Raw genomic sequence first — 22241 nt, 5'->3', positions numbered from 1 at the left:
ATGGAGCATTGTCCAAGGAGAAAAATCATCTCGGGTATCTTCCCTGGAGGAGTCTGGGGTTGCTACCCGGGATTACAGGGACCCAAACCACAGGAAAAATGTCTGGGAGATGCCTGGGAGGAATCTCATATGCATCCCAGAAGATGGAGCTTTGTCCCAGGAGAAAAATCATCTCGGGTATCTTTCCTGGAGGAGTCTGGGGTTGCTACCCGGGATCACAGGGCCCCAAAACACCGGAATAAACACTCAGGGACATACCTGCAAGGAGTCTCGGATGATTCCCAGAGAATGGAGCTTCGTCCAAGCAGAAAAATCATCTCGGGTATCTTCCCTGGAGGAGTCTGGGGTTGCTACCCGGGATTACAGGGACCCAAACCACAGGAAAAATGTTTGCGGGAGACGCCTGGGAGGAATCTGTGATGCATCCCGCAGGATGGAGCATTGTCCAAGGAGAAAAATCATCTCGGGTATCTTCCCTGGAGGAGTCTGGGGTTGCTACCCGGGATCACAGGGACCCAAAACACCGGAATAAAAACTCAGGGACATACCTGCAAGGAGTTTCGGATGCTTCCCAGAGGATGGAGCATTGTCCAAGCAGAAAAATCATCTCGGGTATCTTCCCTGGAGGAGTCTGGGGTTGCTACCCGGGATCACAGGGCCCTAAAGCACTGGAGAAAACTCTGCGGGAGACGCCTGGGAGGAGTTCTGGGTAGATCCCGCAGGATGGACCACTGTCAAGAGAGAAAAACCATATTGGGTGTCTTCCCTGGAGGAGTCTGGGGTTGCTACCCGGGATCACAGGGCCGTAAACCCCAGGAGGAAAACACTCAGAAACAGAGCTGGGAGGAGTCTCGGGTGCATCCCGCTGGATGGACAATAGTCCAAGGAGAAAAATCAACTTCGGTATCTTCCCTGGAGGAGTCTGGGGTTGCTACCCGGGATGACAGGGCCCCAAAACACCAGAATAAACACTCAGGGACATACCTGCAAGGACTCTTGGATGCTTCCCAGAGGATGGAGCTTTGTCCAAGGAGAAAAATCATCTCGGGTATCTTCCCTGGAGGAGTCTGGGGTTGCTACCCGGGATAACAGGGACCCTACCCACAGGAAAAATGTCTGTGGGAGATGCCTGGGAGGAATCTCATATGCATCCCAGAAGATGGAGCTTTGTCCAAGGAGAAAAATCATCTCGGGTATCTTCCCTGGAGGAGTCTGGGGTTGCTACCCGGGATCACAGGGCCCGAAAGCACTGGAATAAACAGTCAGGGACAAAGCTGCAAGGAGTCTCGGATGCTTCCCAGAGGATGGAGCTTTGTCCAAGGAAAAAAATCATCTCGGGTATCTTCCCTGGAGGAGTCTGGGGTTGCTACCCGGGATCACAGGGCCCTAAAGCACTGGAGAAAACTCTGCGGGAGACGCCTGGGAGGAATTCTGGGTAGATCCCGCAGGATGGACCACTGTCAAGAGAGAAAAATCATATTGGGTGTCTTCCCTGGAGGAGTCTGGGGTTGCTACCTGGGATGACAGAACCATAAACCGTGAGAAAAAGACTCAGGGACATAGCTGCGACAAGTCTCGGATGCTTCGCAGAGGATGGAGCTTTGTCCAAGGAGAAAAATCATCTCGGGTATCTTCCCTGGAGGAGTCTGGGGTTGCTACCCGGGATCACAGGGCCCCAAAACACCGGAATAAACACTCAGGGACATACCTGCAAGGAGTCTCGGATGCTTCCCAGAGAATGGAGCATTGTCTAAGGAGAAAAATCATCCCGGGTATCTTTCCTGGAGGAGTCTGGGGTTGCTACCTGGGATTACAGGGACCCAAACCACAGGAAAAATGTCTGCGGGAGACGCCTGGGAGGAATCTCAGATGCATCCCCGAAGATGGAGCATTGTCCAAGGAGAAAAATCATCTCGGGTATCTTCCCTGGAGGAGTCTGGGGTTGCTACCCGGGATCACAGGGCCCTAAACCCCAGGACGAAAACACTCAGAAACAGAGCTGGGAGGAGTCTCGGGTGCATCCCTCAGGATGGACAATAGTCCAAGGAGAAAAATCAACTTGGGTATCTTCCACGGAGGAGTCTGGGGTTGCTACCCGGGATGACAGGGCCCAAAAGCACCGGAATAAACACTCAGGGAAAAAGCTGCAAGGAGTCTCGGATGCATCCCAGAGGACGGAGCATTGTCCAAGGAGAAAAATCATCTCGGGTATCTTCCCTGGAGGAGTCTGGGGTTGCTACCTGGGATCACAGGGCCCCAAAACACCGGAATAAACACTCAGGGACATACCTGCAAGGAGTCTCGGATGCTTCCCAGAGGATGGAGCTTTGTCCAAGGAGAAAAATCGTCTCGGGTATCTTCCCTGGAGGAGTCTGGGATTGCTACCCAGGATGACAGGGCGCTAAACCACCGGAATAAAGACTCAGGGACATACCTGCAAGGAGTCTTGGATGCTTCCCAGAGCATGGAGCTTTGTCCAAGGAGAAAAATCATCTCGGGTATCTTCCCTGGAGGAGTCTGGGGTTGCTACCCGGGATCACAGGGCCCCAAAACACCGGAATAAACACTCAGGGACATACCTGCAAGGAGTCTCGGATGCTTCCCAGAGGATGGAGCATTGTCCAAGGAGAAAAATCATCTCGGGTATCTTCCCTGGAGGAGTCTGGGGTTGCTACCCGGGATAACAGGGACCCTACCCACAGGAAAAATGTCTGTGGGAGATGCCTGGGAGGAATCTCATATGCATCCCAGAAGATGGAGCTTTGTCCAAGGAGAAAAATCATCTCGGGTATCTTCCCTGGAGGAGTCTGGGGTTGCTACCCGTGATCACAGGGCCCTAAAGCACTGGAATAAACACTCAGGGACAAAGCTGCAAGGAGTCTCGGATGCTTCCCAGAGGATGGAGCTTTGTCCAAGGAAAAAAATCATCTCGGCTATCTTACCTGGAGGAGTCTGGGGTTGCTACCCGGGATCACAGGGCCCTAAAGCACTGGAGAAAACTCTGCGGGAGACGCCTGGGAGGAATTCTGGGTAGATCCCGCAGGATGGAGCATTGTCCAAGGAGAAAAATCATCTCGGGTATCTTCCACGGAGGAGTCTGGGGTTGCTACCCGGGATGACAGGGCCCAAAAGCACCGGAATAAAGACTCAGGGACATACCTGCAAGGAGTCTCGGATGCTTCCCAGAGAATGGAGCATTGTAAAGGAGAAAAATCATATTGAGTGTCTTCCCTGGAGGAGTCTGGGGTTGCTACCTGGGATGACAGAACCATAAACCGTGAGAAAAAAGACTCAGGGACATAGCTGCGACAAGTCTCGGATGCAACCCAGAGGATGGAGCTTTGTCCAAGGAGAAAAATCATCTCGGGTATCTTCCCTGGAGGAGTCTGGGGTTGCTACCCGGGATCACAGGGCCCTAAACCCCAGGAAGAAAACACTCAGAAACAGAGCTGGGAGGAGTCTCGGGTGCATCCCGCAGGATGGACAATAGTCCAAGGAGAAGAATCAACTTGGGTATCTTCCACGGAGGAGTCTGGGGTTGCTGCCCGGGATCACAGGGCCCAAAAGCACCAGAATAAACACTCAGGGAAAAAGCTGCAAGGAGTCTCGGATGCTTCCCAGAAGATGGAGCATTGTCCAAGGAGAAAAATTATCTCGGGTATCTTCCCTAGAGGTGTCTGGGGTTGCTACCCGGGATCACAGGGCCCTAAAGCACTGGAGAAAACTCTGCGGGAGACGCCTGGGAGGAATTCTGGGTAGATCCCGCAGGATGGACCACTGTCAAGAGAGAAAAATCATATTGGGTGTCTTCCCTGGAGGAGTCTGGTGTTGCTACCTGGGATGACAGAACCATAAACCGTGAGAAAAAGACTCAGGGACATAGCTGCGACAAGTCTCGGATGCATCCCAGAGGATGGAGCATTGTCCAAGGAGAAAAATGATCCCGGATATCTTTCCTGGAGGAGTCTGGGGTTGCTACCCAGGATTAAAGGGACCCAAACCACGGGAAAAATGTCTGCGGGAGACGCCTGGGAGGAATATCAGATGCATCCCAGAAGATGGAGCATTGTCCAAGGAGAAAAATCATCTCGGGTGTCTTCCCTGGAGGAGTCTGGGGTTGCTACCCGGGATCACAGGGCCCTAAAGCACTGGAGAAAACTCTGCGGGAGACGCCTGGGAGGAATTCTGGGTAGATCCCGCAGGATGGACCACTGTCAAGAGAGAAAAATCATATTGGGTGTCTTCCCTGGAGGAGTCTGGGGTTGCTACCTGGGATGACAGAACCATAAACCGTGAGAAAAAGACTCAGGGACATAGATGCCACAAGTCTCGGATGCTTCCCAGAGGATGGAGCTTTGTCCAAGGAGAAAAATCATCTCGGGTATCTTCCCTGGAGGAGTCTGGGGTTGCTACCCGGGATTACAGGGACCCAAACCACAGGAAAAATGTCTGCGGGAGATGCCTGGGAGGAATCTCATATGCATCCCAGAAGATGGAGCTTTGTCCCAGGAGAAAAATCATCTTGGGTATCTTCCCTGGAGGAGTCTGGGGTTGCTACCCGGGATCACAGGGCCCCAAAACACCGGAATAAACACTCAGGGACATACCTGCAAGGAGTCTCGGATGCTTCCCAGAGGATGGAGCTTTGTCCAAGGAGAAAAATCATCTCGGGTATCTTCCCTGGAGGAGTCTGGGATTGCTACCCAGGATGACAGGGCGCTAAACCACCGGAATAAAGACTCAGGGACATACCTGCAAGGAGTCTCGGATGCTTCCCAGAGGATGGAGCTTTGTCCAAGGAGAAAAATCATCTTGGGTATCTTCCCTGGAGGAGTCTGGGGTTGCTACCCGGGATTACAGGGACCCAAACCACAGGAAAAATGTTTGCGGGAGACACCTGGGAGGAATCTCAGATGCATCCCAGAAGATGGAGCATTGTCCAAGGAGAAAAACCATCTCGGGTATCTTCCCTGGAGGAGTCTGGGGTTGCTACCCGGGATCACAAGGACCCAAACCACAGGAAAAATGTCTGCGGGAGACGCCTGGGAGGAATCTCAGATGTATCCCAGAAGATGGAGCATTGTCCAAGGAGAAAAATCATCTCGGGTATCTTCCCTGGAGGAGTCTGGGGTTGCTACCCGGGATCACAGGGCCCTAAAGCACTGGAGAAAACTCTGCGGGAGAGGCCTGGCAGGAATTCTGGGTAGATCCCGCAGGATGGACCACTGTCAAGAGAGAAAAATCATATTGGGTGTCTTGCCTGGAGGAGTGTGGGGTTGCTACCTGGGATGACAGAACCCTAAACCGTGAGAAAAAAGACTCAGGGACATAGCTGCCACAAGTCTCGGATGCATCCCAGCGGATGGAGCTTTGTCCAAGGAGAAAAATCATCTCGGGTATCTTCCCTGGAGGAGTCTGGGGTTGTTACCCGGGATCACAGGGCCCCAAAACACCGGAATAAAGACTCAGGGACATACCTGCAAGGAGTTTCGGATGCTTCCCAGAGGATGGAGCATTGTCCAAGGAGAAAAATCATCTCGGGTATCTTCCCTGGAGGAGTCTGGGGTTGCTACCCGGGATTACAGGGACCCAAACCACAGGAAAAATGTTTGCGGGAGACGCCTGGGAGGAATCTCTGATGCATCCCGCAGGATGGAGCATTGTCCAAGGAGAAAAATCATCTCGGGTATCTTCCCTGGAGGAGTCTGGGGTTGCTACCCGGGATCACAGGGCCCAAAAGCACCAGAATAAACACTCAGGGAAAAAGCTGCAAGGAGTCTCGGATGCTTCCCAGAAGATGGAGCATTGTCCAAGGAGAAAAATTATCTCGGGTATCTTCCCTAGAGGTGTCTGGGGTTGCTACCCGGGATCACAGGGCCCAAAAGCACCGGAATAAAGACTCAGGGACATACCTGCAAGGAGTCTCGGATGCTTCCCAGAGAATGGAGCATTGTAAAGGAGAAAAATCATATTGAGTGTCTTCCCTGGAGGAGTCTGGGGTTGCTACCTGGGATGACAGAACCATAAACCGTGAGAAAAAAGACTCAGGGACATAGCTGCGACAAGTCTCGGATGCATCCCAGAGGATGGAGCTTTGTCCAAGGAGAAAAATCATCTCGGGTATCTTCCCTGGAGGAGTCTGGGGTTGCTACCCGGGATCACAGGGCCCTAAACCCCAGGAAGAAAACACTCAGAAACAGAGCTGGGAGGAGTCTCGGGTGCATCCCGCAGGATGGACAATAGTCCAAGGAGAAGAATCAACTTGGGTATCTTCCACGGAGGAGTCTGGGGTTGCTGCCCGGGATCACAGGGCCCAAAAGCACCAGAATAAACACTCAGGGAAAAAGCTGCAAGGAGTCTCGGATGCTTCCCAGAAGATGGAGCATTGTCCAAGGAGAAAAATTATCTCGGGTATCTTCCCTAGAGGTGTCTGGGGTTGCTACCCGGGATCACAGGGCCCTAAAGCACTGGAGAAAACTCTGCGGGAGACGCCTGGGAGGAATTCTGGGTAGATCCCGCAGGATGGACCACTGTCAAGAGAGAAAAATCATATTGGGTGTCTTCCCTGGAGGAGTCTGGTGTTGCTACCTGGGATGACAGAACCATAAACCGTGAGAAAAAGACTCAGGGACATAGCTGCGACAAGTCTCGGATGCATCCCAGAGGATGGAGCATTGTCCAAGGAGAAAAATGATCCCGGATATCTTTCCTGGAGGAGTCTGGGGTTGCTACCCAGGATTAAAGGGACCCAAACCACGGGAAAAATGTCTGCGGGAGACGCCTGGGAGGAATATCAGATGCATCCCAGAAGATGGAGCATTGTCCAAGGAGAAAAATCATCTCGGGTGTCTTCCCTGGAGGAGTCTGGGGTTGCTACCCGGGATCACAGGGCCCTAAAGCACTGGAGAAAACTCTGCGGGAGACGCCTGGGAGGAATTCTGGGTAGATCCCGCAGGATGGACCACTGTCAAGAGAGAAAAATCATATTGGGTGTCTTCCCTGGAGGAGTCTGGGGTTGCTACCTGGGATGACAGAACCATAAACCGTGAGAAAAAGACTCAGGGACATAGATGCCACAAGTCTCGGATGATTCCCAGAGGATGGAGCTTTGTCCAAGGAGAAAAATCATCTTGGGTATCTTCCCTGGACGAGTCTGGGGTTGCTACCCGGGATCACAGGGCCCCAAAACACCGGAATAAACACTCAGGGACATACCTGCAAGGAGTCTCGGATGCTTCCCAGAGGATGGAGCTTTGTCCAAGGAGAAAAATCATCTCGGGTATCTTCCCTGGAGGAATCTGGGGTTGCTACCCGGGATCACAGGGCCCTAAAGCACTGGAGAAAACTCTGCGGGAGAGGCCTGGCAGGAATTCTGGGTAGATCCCGCAGGATGGACCACTGTCAAGAGAGAAAAATCATATTGGGTGTCTTCCCTGGAGGAGTCTGGGGTTGCTACCTGGGATGACAGAACCCTAAACCGTGAGAAAAAAGACTCAGGGACATAGCTGCCACAAGTCTCGGATGCATCCCAGCGGATGGAGCTTTGTCCAAGGAGAAAAATCATCTCGGGTATCTTCCCTGGAGGAGTCTGGGGTTGCTACCCGGGATCACAGGGCCCCAAAACACCGGAATAAAGACTCAGGGACATACCTGCAAGGAGTTTCGGATGCTTCCCAGAGGATGGAGCATTGTCCAAGGAGAAAAATCATCCCGGATATCTTTCCTGGAGGAGTCTGGGGTTGCTACCCGGGTTTACAGGGACCCAAACCACAGGAAAAATGTCTGCGGGAGACGCCTGGGAGGAATCTCAGATGCATCCCAGAAGATGGAGCATTGTCCAAGGAGAAAAATCATCTCGGGTATCTTCCCTGGAGGAGTCTGGGGTTGCTACCCGGATTACAGGGACCCAAACCACAGGAAAAATGTTTGCGTGAGTCGCCTGGGAGGAATCTCATATGCATCCCAGAAGATGGAGCATTGTCCAAGGAGAAAAATCATCTCGGGTATCTTCCCTGGAGGAGTCTGGGGTTGCTACCCGGGATTACAGGGACCCAAACCACAGGAAAAATGTCTGCGGGAGACGCCTGGGAGGAATCTCAGATGCATCCCAGCGGATGGAGCTTTGTCCAAGGAGAAAAATCATCTCGGGTATCTTCCCTGGAGGAGTCTGGGGTTGCTACCCGGGATTACAGGGAACCAAACCACAGGAAAAATGTCTGGGAAATGCCTGGGAGGAATCTCATATGCATCCCAGAAGATGGAGCTTTGTCCCAGGAGAAAAATCATCTCGGGTATCTTCCCTGGAGGAGTCTGGGGTTGCTACCCGGGATCACAGGGCCCCAAAACACCGGAATAAAGACTCAGGGACATACCTGCAAGGAGTCTCGGATGCTTCCCAGAGGATGGAGCTTTGTCCAAGGAGAAAATTCATCTCGGGTATCTTCCCTGGAGGAGTCTGGGATTGCTACCCAGGATGACAGGGCGCTAAACCACCGGAAAAAAGACTCAGGGACATACCTGCAAGGAGTCTCGGATGCTTCCCAGAGGATGGAGCTTTGTCCAAGGAGAAAAATCATCTCGGGTATCTTCCCTGGAGGAGTCTGGGGTTGCTACCCGGGATTACAGGGACCCAAAACACTGGAAAAATGTCTGCGGGAGACGCCTGGGAGGAATCTCAGATGCATCCCAGAACATGGAGCATTGTCCAAGGACAAAAATCATCTCGGGTATCTTTCCTGGAGGAGTCTGGGGTTGCTACCCGGGATTACAGGGAACCAAACCACAGGAAAAATGTCTGCAGGAGACGCCTGGGAGGAATCTCAGATGCATCCCAGAGGATGGAGCATTGTCCAAAGAGAAAAATCATCTCGGGTATCTTCCCTGGAGGAGTCTGGGGTTGCTACCCGGATCACAGGGCCCTAAACCCCAGGAAGAAAACACTCAGAAACAGAGCTGGGAGGAGTCTCGGGTGCATCCCGCAGGATGGACAATACTCCAAGGAGAAAAATCAACTTGGGTATCTTCCACGGAGGAGTCTGGGGTTGCTACCCGGGATGACAGGGCCCAAAAGCACCGGAATAAACACTCAGGGAAAAAGCTGCAAGGAGTCCCGGATGCTTCCCAGAGGATGGAGCATTGTCCAAGGAGAAAAATCATCTCGGGTATCTTCCCTGGAGGAGTCTGGGGTTGCTACCCGGGATCACAGGGCCCGAAAACACCGGAATAAACACTCAGGGACATACCTGCAAGGAGTCTCGGATGCTTCCCAGAGGATGGAGCTTTGTCCAAGGAGAAAATTCATCTCGGGTATCTTCCCTGGAGGAGTCTGGGATTGCTACCCAGGATGACAGGGCGCTAAACCACCGGAATAAAGACTCAGGGACATACCTGCAAGGAGTCTCGGATGCTTCCCAGAGGATGGAGCTTTGTCCAAGGAGAAAAATCATCTCGGGTATCTTCCCTGGAGGAGTCTGGGGTTGCTACCCGGGATTACAGGGACCCAAACCACAGGAAAAATGTTTGCGGGAGACACCTGGGAGGAATCTCAGATGCATCCCAGAAGATGGAGCATTGTCCAAGGAGAAAAATCATCTCGGGTATCTTCCCTGGAGGAGTCTGGGGTTGCTACCCGGGATCACAGGGCCCCAAAACACCGGAATAAACACTCAGGGACATACCTGCAAGGAGTTTCGGATGCTTCCCAGAGGATGGAGCTTTGTCCAAGGAGAAAAATCATCTCGGGTATCTTCCCTGGAGGAGTCTGGGGTTGCTACCCGGGATCACAGGGCCCTAAACCCCAGGAAGAAAACACTCAGAAACAGAGCTGGGAGGAGTCTCGGGTGCATCCCGCAGGATGGACAATATTCCAAGGAGAAAAATCAACTTGGGTATCTTCCACGGAGGAGTCTGGGGTTGCTACCCGGGATCACAGGGCCACAAAACACCGGAATAAACACTCAGGGACATACCTGCAAGGAGTCTCGGATGCTTCCCAGAGAATGGAGCATTGTCTAAGGAGAAAAATCATCCCGGATATCTTTCCTGGAGGAGTCTGGGGTTGCTACCCGGGTTTACAGGGACCCAAACCACAGGAAAAATGTCTGCGGGAGACGCCTGGGAGGAATCTCAGATGCATCCCAGAAAATGGAGCATTGTCCAAGGAGAAAAATCATCTCGGGTATCTTCCCTGGAGGAGTCTGGGGTTGCTACCCGGGATTACAGGGACCCAAGCCACAGGAAAAATGTTTGCGGGACACGCCTGGGAGGAATCTCAGATGCATCCCAGAAGATGGAGCATTGTCCAAGGAGAAAAATCATCTCGGGTATCTACCTTGGAGGAGTCTGGGGTTGCTACCCGGGATCACAGGGCCCCAAAACACCGGAATAAACACTCAGGGACATACCTGCAAGGAGTCTCGGATGCTTCCCAGAGGATGGAGCATTGTCCAAGGAGAAAAATCATCTCGGGTATCTTCCCTGGAGGAGTCTGGGGTTGCTACCCGGGATCACAGGGCCCTAAAGCACTGGAGAAAACTCTGCGGGAGACGCCTGGGAGGAATTCTGGGTAGATCCCGCAGGATGGACCACTGTCAAGAGAGAAAAATCATATTGGGTGTCTTCCCTGGAGGAGTCTGGGGTTGCTACCTGGGATGACAGAACCATAAACCGTGAGAAAAACACTCAGGGACATAGCTGCCACAAGTCTCGGATGCTTCCCAGAGGATGGAGCTTTGTCCAAGGAGAAAAATCATCTCGGGTATCTTCCCTGGAGGAGTCTGGGGTTGCTACCCGGGATCACAGGGCCCCAAAACACCGGAATAAACACTCAGGGACATACCTGCAAGGAGTCTCGGATGCTTCCCAGAGGATGGAGCTTTGTCCAAGGAGAAAATTCATCTCGGGTATCTTCCCTGGAGGAGTCTGGGATTGCTACCCAGGATGACAGGGCGCTAAACCACCGGAATAAAGACTCAGGGACATACCTGCAAGGAGTCTCGGATGCTTCCCAGAGGATGGAGCTTTGTCCAAGGAGAAAAATCATCTCAGGTATCTTCCCTGGAGGAGTCTGGGGTTGCTACCCGGGATTACAGGGACCCAAACCACAGGAAAAATGTTTGCGGGAGACACCTGGGAGGAATCTCAGATGCATCCCAGAAGATGGAGCATTGTCCAAGGAGAAAAATCATCTCGGGTATCTTCCCTGGAGGAGTCTGGGGTTGCTACCCGGGATCACAGGGCCCCAAAACACCGGAATAAACACTCAGGGACATACCTGCAAGGAGTCTCGGATGCTTCCCAGAGAATGGAGCATTGTCTAAGGAGAAAAATCATCTCGGGTATATTCCCTGGAGGAGTCTGGGGTTGCTACCCGGGATTACAGGGACCCAAACCACAGGAAAAATGTCTGCGTGAGACGCCTGGGAGGAATCTCAGATGAATCCCAGAAGATGGAGCATTGTCCAAGGAGAAAAATCATCTCGGGTATCTTTCCTGGAGGAGTCTGGGGTTGCTACCCGGGATCACAGAGCCCTAAACCCCAGGAAGAAAACACTCAGAAACAGAGCTGGGAGGAGTCTCGGGTGCATCCCGCAGGATGGACAATAGTCCAAGGAGAAAAATCAACTTGGGTATCTTCCACGGAGGAGTCTGGGGTTGCTACCCGGGATGACAGGGCCCAAAAGCACCGGAATAAACACTCAGGGAAAAAGCTGCAAGGAGTCTCGGATGCTTCCCAGAGGATGGAGCATTGTCCAAGGAGAAAAATCATCTCGGGTATCTTCCCTGGAGGAGTCTGGGGTTGCTACCCGGGATTACAGGGACCCAAACCACAGGAAAAATGTCTGCGGGAGATGCCTGGGAGGAATCTCATATGCATCCCAGAAGATGGAGCTTTGTCCCAGGAGAAAAATCATCTTGGGTATCTTCCCTGGAGGAGTCTGGGGTTGCTACCCGGGATTACAGGGACCCAAGCCACAGGAAAAATGTTTGCGGGACACGCCTGGGAGGAATCTCAGATGCATCCCAGAAGATGGAGCATTGTCCAAGGAGAAAAATCATCTCGGGTATCTACCTTGGAGGAGTCTGGGGTTGCTACCCGGGATCACAGGGCCCCAAAACACCGGAATAAACACTCAGGGACATACCTGCAAGGAGTCTCGGATGCTTCCCAGAAGATGGAGCATTGTCCAAGGAGAAAAATTATCTCGGGTATCTTCCCTAGAGGTGTCTGGGGTTGCTACCCGGGATCACAGGGCCCTAAAGCACTGGAGAAAACTCTGCGGGAGACGCCTGGGAGGAATTCTGGGTAGATCCCGCAGGATGGACCACTGTCAAGAGAGAAAAATCATATTGGGTGTCTTCCCTGGAGGAGTCTGGTGTTGCTACCTGGGATGACAGAACCATAAACCGTGAGAAAAAGACTCAGGGACATAGCTGCGACAAGTCTCGGATGCATCCCAGAGGATGGAGCATTGTCCAAGGAGAAAAATGATCCCGGATATCTTTCCTGGAGGAGTCTGGGGTTGCTACCCAGGATTAAAGGGACCCAAACCACGGGAAAAATGTCTGCGGGAGACGCCTGGGAGGAATATCAGATGCATCCCAGAAGATGGAGCATTGTCCAAGGAGAAAAATCATCTCGGGTGTCTTCCCTGGAGGAGTCTGGGGTTGCTACCCGGGATCACAGGGCCCTAAAGCACTGGAGAAAACTCTGCGGGAGACGCCTGGGAGGAATTCTGGGTAGATCCCGCAGGATGGACCACTGTCAAGAGAGAAAAATCATATTGGGTGTCTTCCCTGGAGGAGTCTGGGGTTGCTACCTGGGATGACAGAACCATAAACCGTGAGAAAAAGACTCAGGGACATAGATGCCACAAGTCTCGGATGCTTCCCAGAGGATGGAGCTTTGTCCAAGGAGAAAAATCATCTCGGGTATCTTCCCTGGAGGAGTCTGGGGTTGCTACCCGGGATTACAGGGACCCAAACCACAGGAAAAATGTCTGCGGGAGATGCCTGGGAGGAATCTCATATGCATCCCAGAAGATGGAGCTTTGTCCCAGGAGAAAAATCATCTTGGGTATCTTCCCTGGAGGAGTCTGGGGTTGCTACCCGGGATCACAGGGCCCCAAAACACCGGAATAAACACTCAGGGACATACCTGCAAGGAGTCTCGGATGCTTCCCAGAGGATGGAGCTTTGTCCAAGGAGAAAAATCATCTCGGGTATCTTCCCTGGAGTAGTCTGGGATTGCTACCCAGGATGACAGGGCGCTAAACCACCGGAATAAAGACTCAGGGACATACCTGCAAGGAGTCTCGGATGCTTCCCAGAGGATGGAGCTTTGTCCAAGGAGAAAAATCATCTCGGGTATCTTCCCTGGAGGAGTCTGGGGTTGCTACCCGGGATTACAGGGACCCAAACCACAGGAAAAATGTTTGCGGGAGACACCTGGGAGGAATCTCAGATGCATCCCAGAAGATGGAGCATTGTCCAAGGAGAAAAACCATCTCGGGTATCTTCCCTGGAGGAGTCTGGGGTTGCTACCCGGGATCACAAGGACCCAAACCACAGGAAAAATGTCTGCGGGAGACGCCTGGGAGGAATCTCAGATGTATCCCAGAAGATGGAGCATTGTCCAAGGAGAAAAATCATCTCGGGTATCTTCCCTGGAGGAGTCTGGGGTTGCTACCCGGGATCACAGGGCCCTAAAGCACTGGAGAAAACTCTGCGGGAGAGGCCTGGCAGGAATTCTGGGTAGATCCCGCAGGATGGACCACTGTCAAGAGAGAAAAATCATATTGGGTGTCTTGCCTGGAGGAGTGTGGGGTTGCTACCTGGGATGACAGAACCCTAAACCGTGAGAAAAAAGACTCAGGGACATAGCTGCCACAAGTCTCGGATGCATCCCAGCGGATGGAGCTTTGTCCAAGGAGAAAAATCATCTCGGGTATCTTCCCTGGAGGAGTCTGGGGTTGTTACCCGGGATCACAGGGCCCCAAAACACCGGAATAAAGACTCAGGGACATACCTGCAAGGAGTTTCGGATGCTTCCCAGAGGATGGAGCATTGTCCAAGGAGAAAAATCATCTCGGGTATCTTCCCTGGAGGAGTCTGGGGTTGCTACCCGGGATTACAGGGACCCAAACCACAGGAAAAATGTTTGCGGGAGACGCCTGGGAGGAATCTCTGATGCATCCCGCAGGATGGAGCATTGTCCAAGGAGAAAAATCATCTCGGGTATCTTCCCTGGAGGAGTCTGGGGTTGCTACCCGGGATCACAGGGCCCAAAAGCACCAGAATAAACACTCAGGGAAAAAGCTGCAAGGAGTCTCGGATGCTTCCCAGAAGATGGAGCATTGTCCAAGGAGAAAAATTATCTCGGGTATCTTCCCTAGAGGTGTCTGGGGTTGCTACCCGGGATCACAGGGCCCAAAAGCACCGGAATAAAGACTCAGGGACATACCTGCAAGGAGTCTCGGATGCTTCCCAGAGAATGGAGCATTGTAAAGGAGAAAAATCATATTGAGTGTCTTCCCTGGAGGAGTCTGGGGTTGCTACCTGGGATGACAGAACCATAAACCGTGAGAAAAAAGACTCAGGGACATAGCTGCGACAAGTCTCGGATGCATCCCAGAGGATGGAGCTTTGTCCAAGGAGAAAAATCATCTCGGGTATCTTCCCTGGAGGAGTCTGGGGTTGCTACCCGGGATCACAGGGCCCTAAACCCCAGGAAGAAAACACTCAGAAACAGAGCTGGGAGGAGTCTCGGGTGCATCCCGCAGGATGGACAATAGTCCAAGGAGAAGAATCAACTTGGGTATCTTCCACGGAGGAGTCTGGGGTTGCTGCCCGGGATCACAGGGCCCAAAAGCACCAGAATAAACACTCAGGGAAAAAGCTGCAAGGAGTCTCGGATGCTTCCCAGAAGATGGAGCATTGTCCAAGGAGAAAAATTATCTCGGGTATCTTCCCTAGAGGTGTCTGGGGTTGCTACCCGGGATCACAGGGCCCTAAAGCACTGGAGAAAACTCTGCGGGAGACGCCTGGGAGGAATTCTGGGTAGATCCCGCAGGATGGACCACTGTCAAGAGAGAAAAATCATATTGGGTGTCTTCCCTGGAGGAGTCTGGTGTTGCTACCTGGGATGACAGAACCATAAACCGTGAGAAAAAGACTCAGGGACATAGCTGCGACAAGTCTCGGATGCATCCCAGAGGATGGAGCATTGTCCAAGGAGAAAAATGATCCCGGATATCTTTCCTGGAGGAGTCTGGGGTTGCTACCCAGGATTAAAGGGACCCAAACCACGGGAAAAATGTCTGCGGGAGACGCCTGGGAGGAATATCAGATGCATCCCAGAAGATGGAGCATTGTCCAAGGAGAAAAATCATCTCGGGTGTCTTCCCTGGAGGAGTCTGGGGTTGCTACCCGGGATCACAGGGCCCTAAAGCACTGGAGAAAACTCTGCGGGAGACGCCTGGGAGGAATTCTGGGTAGATCCCGCAGGATGGACCACTGTCAAGAGAGAAAAATCATATTGGGTGTCTTCCCTGGAGGAGTCTGGGGTTGCTACCTGGGATGACAGAACCATAAACCGTGAGAAAAAGACTCAGGGACATAGATGCCACAAGTCTCGGATGATTCCCAGAGGACGGAGCTTTGTCCAAGGAGAAAAATCATCTTGGGTATCTTCCCTGGACGAGTCTGGGGTTGCTACCCGGGATCACAGGGCCCCAAAACACCGGAATAAACACTCAGGGACATACCTGCAAGGAGTCTCGGATGCTTCCCAGAGGATGGAGCTTTGTCCAAGGAGAAAAATCATCTCGGGTATCTTCCCTGGAGGAATCTGGGGTTGCTACCCGGGATCACAGGGCCCTAAAGCACTGGAGAAAACTCTGCGGGAGAGGCCTGGCAGGAATTCTGGGTAGATCCCGCAGGATGGACCACTGTCAAGAGAGAAAAATCATATTGGGTGTCTTCCCTGGAGGAGTCTGGGGTTGCTACCTGGGATGACAGAACCCTAAACCGTGAGAAAAAAGACTCAGGGACATAGCTGCCACAAGTCTCGGATGCATCCCAGCGGATGGAGCTTTGTCCAAGGAGAAAAATCATCTCGGGTATCTTCCCTGGAGGAGTCTGGGGTTGCTACCCGGGATCACAGGGCCCCAAAACACCGGAATAAAGACTCAGGGACATACCTGCAAGGAGTTTCGGATGCTTCCCAGAGGATGGAGCATTGTCCAAGGAGAAAAATCATCCCGGATATCTTTCCTGGAGGAGTCTGGGGTTGCTACCCGGGTTTACAGGGACCCAAACCACAGGAAAAATGTCTGCGGGAGACGCCTGGGAGGAATCTCAGATGCATCCCAGAAGATGGAGCATTGTCCAAGGAGAAAAATCATCTCGGGTATCTTCCCTGGAGGAGTCTGGGGTTGCTACCCGGATTACAGGGACCCAAACCACAGGAAAAATGTTTGCGTGAGTCGCCTGGGAGGAATCTCATATGCATCCCAGAAGATGGAGCATTGTCCAAGGAGAAAAATCATCTCGGGTATCTTCCCTGGAGGAGTCTGGGGTTGCTACCCGGGATTACAGGGACCCAAACCACAGGAAAAATGTCTGCGGGAGACGCCTGGGAGGAATCTCAGATGCATCCCAGCGGATGGAGCTTTGTCCAAGGAGAAAAATCATCTCGGGTATCTTCCCTGGAGGAGTCTGGGGTTGCTACCCGGGATTACAGGGAACCAAACCACAGGAAAAATGTCTGGGAAATGCCTGGGAGGAATCTCATATGCATCCCAGAAGATGGAGCTTTGTCCCAGGAGAAAAATCATCTCGGGTATCTTCCCTGGAGGAGTCTGGGGTTGCTACCCGGGATCACAGGGCCCCAAAACACCGGAATAAACAATCAGGGACATACCTGCAAGGAGTCTCGGATGCTTCCCAGAGGATGGAGCTTTGTCCAAGGAGAAAAATCATCTCGGGTATCTTCCCTGGAGGAGTCTGGGGTTGCTACCCGGGATTACAGGGACCCAAAACACTGGAAAAATGTCTGCGGGAGACGCCTGGGAGGAATCTCAGATGCATCCCAGAACATGGAGCATTGTCCAAGGACAAAAATCATCTCGGGTATCTTTCCTGGAGGAGTCTGGGGTTGCTACCCGGGATTACAGGGAACCAAACCACAGGAAAAATGTCTGCAGGAGACGCCTGGGAGGAATCTCAGATGCATCCCAGAGGATGGAGCATTGTCCAAAGAGAAAAATCATCTCGGGTATCTTCCCTGGAGGAGTCTGGGGTTGCTACCCGGATCACAGGGCCCTAAACCCCAGGAAGAAAACACTCAGAAACAGAGCTGGGAGGAGTCTCGGGTGCATCCCGCAGGATGGACAATACTCCAAGGAGAAAAATCAACTTGGGTATCTTCCACGGAGGAGTCTGGGGTTGCTACCCGGGATGACAGGGCCCAAAAGCACCGGAATAAACACTCAGGGAAAAAGCTGCAAGGAGTCCCGGATGCTTCCCAGAGGATGGAGCATTGTCCAAGGAGAAAAATCATCTCGGGTATCTTCCCTGGAGGAGTCTGGGGTTGCTACCCGGGATCACAGGGCCCGAAAACACCGGAATAAACACTCAGGGACATACCTGCAAGGAGTCTCGGATGCTTCCCAGAGGATGGAGCTTTGTCCAAGGAGAAAATTCATCTCGGGTATCTTCCCTGGAGGAGTCTGGGATTGCTACCCAGGATGACAGGGCGCTAAACCACCGGAATAAAGACTCAGGGACATACCTGCAAGGAGTCTCGGATGCTTCCCAGAGGATGGAGCTTTGTCCAAGGAGAAAAATCATCTCGGGTATCTTCCCTGGAGGAGTCTGGGGTTGCTACCCGGGATTACAGGGACCCAAACCACAGGAAAAATGTTTGCGGGAGACACCTGGGAGGAATCTCAGATGCATCCCAGAAGATGGAGCATTGTCCAAGGAGAAAAATCATCTCGGGTATCTTCCCTGGAGGAGTCTGGGGTTGCTACCCGGGATCACAGGGCCCCAAAACACCGGAATAAACACTCAGGGACATACCTGCAAGGAGTTTCGGATGCTTCCCAGAGGATGGAGCTTTGTCCAAGGAGAAAAATCATCTCGGGTATCTTCCCTGGAGGAGTCTGGGGTTGCTACCCGGGATCACAGGGCCCTAAACCCCAGGAAGAAAACACTCAGAAACAGAGCTGGGAGGAGTCTCGGGTGCATCCCGCAGGATGGACAATATTCCAAGGAGAAAAATCAACTTGGGTATCTTCCACGGAGGAGTCTGGGGTTGCTACCCGGGATCACAGGGCCACAAAACACCGGAATAAACACTCAGGGACATACCTGCAAGGAGTCTCGGATGCTTCCCAGAGAATGGAGCATTGTCTAAGGAGAAAAATCATCCCGGATATCTTTCCTGGAGGAGTCTGGGGTTGCTACCCGGGTTTACAGGGACCCAAACCACAGGAAAAATGTCTGCGGGAGACGCCTGGGAGGAATCTCAGATGCATCCCAGAAAATGGAGCATTGTCCAAGGAGAAAAATCATCTCGGGTATCTTCCCTGGAGGAGTCTGGGGTTGCTACCCGGGATTACAGGGACCCAAGCCACAGGAAAAATGTTTGCGGGACACGCCTGGGAGGAATCTCAGATGCATCCCAGAAGATGGAGCATTGTCCAAGGAGAAAAATCATCTCGGGTATCTACCTTGGAGGAGTCTGGGGTTGCTACCCGGGATCACAGGGCCCCAAAACACCGGAATAAACACTCAGGGACATACCTGCAAGGAGTCTCGGATGCTTCCCAGAGGATGGAGCATTGTCCAAGGAGAAAAATCATCTCGGGTATCTTCCCTGGAGGAGTCTGGGGTTGCTACCCGGGATCACAGGGCCCTAAAGCACTGGAGAAAACTCTGCGGGAGACGCCTGGGAGGAATTCTGGGTAGATCCCGCAGGATGGACCACTGTCAAGAGAGAAAAATCATATTGGGTGTCTTCCCTGGAGGAGTCTGGGGTTGCTACCTGGGATGACAGAACCATAAACCGTGAGAAAAACACTCAGGGACATAGCTGCCACAAGTCTCGGATGCTTCCCAGAGGATGGAGCTTTGTCCAAGGAGAAAAATCATCTCGGGTATCTTCCCTGGAGGAGTCTGGGGTTGCTACCCGGGATCACAGGGCCCCAAAACACCGGAATAAACACTCAGGGACATACCTGCAAGGAGTCTCGGATGCTTCCCAGAGGATGGAGCTTTGTCCAAGGAGAAAATTCATCTCGGGTATCTTCCCTGGAGGAGTCTGGGATTGCTACCCAGGATGACAGGGCGCTAAACCACCGGAATAAAGACTCAGGGACATACCTGCAAGGAGTCTCGGATGCTTCCCAGAGGATGGAGCTTTGTCCAAGGAGAAAAATCATCTCAGGTATCTTCCCTGGAGGAGTCTGGGGTTGCTACCCGGGATTACAGGGACCCAAACCACAGGAAAAATGTTTGCGGGAGACACCTGGGAGGAATCTCAGATGCATCCCAGAAGATGGAGCATTGTCCAAGGAGAAAAATCATCTCGGGTATCTTCCCTGGAGGAGTCTGGGGTTGCTACCCGGGATCACAGGGCCCCAAAACACCGGAATAAACACTCAGGGACATACCTGCAAGGAGTCTCGGATGCTTCCCAGAGAATGGAGCATTGTCTAAGGAGAAAAATCATCTCGGGTATATTCCCTGGAGGAGTCTGGGGTTGCTACCCGGGATTACAGGGACCCAAACCACAGGAAAAATGTCTGCGTGAGACGCCTGGGAGGAATCTCAGATGAATCCCAGAAGATGGAGCATTGTCCAAGGAGAAAAATCATCTCGGGTATCTTTCCTGGAGGAGTCTGGGGTTGCTACCCGGGATCACAGAGCCCTAAACCCCAGGAAGAAAACACTCAGAAACAGAGCTGGGAGGAGTCTCGGGTGCATCCCGCAGGATGGACAATAGTCCAAGGAGAAAAATCAACTTGGGTATCTTCCACGGAGGAGTCTGGGGTTGCTACCCGGGATGACAGGGCCCAAAAGCACCGGAATAAACACTCAGGGAAAAAGCTGCAAGGAGTCTCGGATGCTTCCCAGAGGATGGAGCATTGTCCAAGGAGAAAAATCATCTCGGGTATCTTCCCTGGAGGAGTCTGGGGTTGCTAACCGGGATCACAGGGCTCTAAAGCACTGGAGAAAACTCTGCGGGAGACGCCTGGGAGGAATTCTGGGTAGATCCCGCAGGATGGACCACTGTCAAGAGAGAAAAATCATTTTGCGTGTCTTCCCTGGAGGAGTCTGGGGTTGCTACCTGGGATGACAGAACCATAAACCGTGAGAAAAAGTCTCAGGGACATAGCTGCGACAAGTCTCGGATGCATCCCAGAGGATGGAGCTTTGTCCAAGCAGAAAAATCATCTCGGGTATCTTCCCTGGAGGAGTCTGGGGTTGCTACCCGGGATCACAGGGCCCCAAAACACCGGAATAAAAACTCAGGGACATACCTGCAAGGAGTTTCGGATGCTTCCCAGAGGATGGAGCATTGTCCAAGGAGAAAAATTATCTCGGGTATCTTACCTAGAGGAGTCTGGGGTTGCTACCCGGGATCACAGGGCCCTAAAGCACTGGAGAAAACTCTGCGGGAGACGCCTGGGAGGAATTCTGGGTAGATCCCGTAGGATGGACCACTGTCAAGAGAGAAAAATCATATTGGGTGTCTTGCCTGGAGGAGTGTGGGGTTGCTACCTGGGATGACAGAACCATAAACCCTGAGAAAAAAGACTCAGGGACATAGCTGCGACAAGTCTCGGATGCATCCCAGAGGATGGAGCATTGTCCAAGCAGAAAAATGATCCCGGATATCTTTCCTGGAGGAGTCTGGGGTTGCTACCCGGGATTACAGGGACCCAAACCACGGGAAAAATGTCTGCGGGAGACGCCTGGGAGGAATCTCAGCTGCATCCCAGAAGATGGAGCATTGTCCAAGGAGCAAAATCATCTCGGGTGTCTTCCCTGGAGGAGTCTGGGGTTGCTACCCGGGATCACAGGGCCCTAAAGCACTGGAATAAACACTCAGGGACAAAGCTGTAAGGAGTCTCGGATGCTTCCCAGAGGATGGAGCATTGTCCAAGGAGAAAAATCATCTCGGGTATCTTCCCTGGAGGAGTCTGGGGTTGCTACCCAGGATCACAGGGCCCTAAAGCACTGGAGAAAACTCTGCGGGAGACGCCTGGGAGGAATTCTGGGTAGATCCCGCAGGATGGACCACTGTCAAGAGAGAAAAATCGTATTGGGTGTCTTCCCTGGAGGAGTCTGGGGTTGCTACCTGGGATGACAGAACCATAAACCGTGAGAAAAAGACTCAGGGACATAGCTGCCACAAGTCTCGGATGCTTCCCAGAGGATGGAGCTTTGTCCAAGGAGAAAAATCATCTCGGGTATCTTCCCTGGAGGAGTCTGGGGTTGCTACCCGGGATTACAGGGACCCAAACCACAGGAAAAATGTCTGGGAGATGCCTGGGAGGAATCTCAGATGCATCCCACAAGATGGAGCTTTGTCCCAGGAGAAAAATCATCTCGGGTATCTTCCCTGGAGGAGTCTGGGATTGCTACCCGGGATCACAGGGCCCCAAAACACCGGAATAAACACTCAGGGACATACCTGCAAGGAGTCTCGGATGCTTCCCAGAGGATGGAGCTTTGTCCAAGGAGAAAAATCATCTCGGGTATCTTCCCTGGAGGAGTCTGGGATTGCTACCCAGGATAACAGGGCGCTAAACCACCGGAATAAGGACTCAGGGACATACCTGGAAGGAGTCTCGGATGCTTCCCAGAGGATGGAGCTTTGTCCAAGGAGAAAAATCATCTCGGGTATATTCCCTGGAGGAGTCTGGGGTTGCTACCCGGGATCACAGGGCCCCAAAACACCGGAATAAACAATCAGGGACATACCTGCAAGGAGTCTCGGATGCTTCCCAGAGGATGGAGCTTTGTCCAAGGAGAAAAATCATCTCGGGTATATTCCCTGGAGGAGTCTGGGGTTGCTACCCGGGATTACAGGGACCCAAAACACAGGAAAAATGTCTGCGGGAGACGCCTGGGAGGAATCTCAGATGCATCCCAGAAGATGGAGCATTGTCTAAGGAGAAAAATCATCTCGGGTATCTTTCCTGGAGGAGTCTGGGGTTGCTACCCGGGAT

The sequence above is a fragment of the Vanellus vanellus genome (assembly GCF_965231255.1).
Source record: "Vanellus vanellus genome assembly, contig: HAP1_SCAFFOLD_38, whole genome shotgun sequence".
In the NCBI taxonomy this organism is placed as follows: domain Eukaryota; kingdom Metazoa; phylum Chordata; class Aves; order Charadriiformes; family Charadriidae; genus Vanellus; species Vanellus vanellus.
This window is presented reverse-complemented; position numbering follows the sequence as displayed.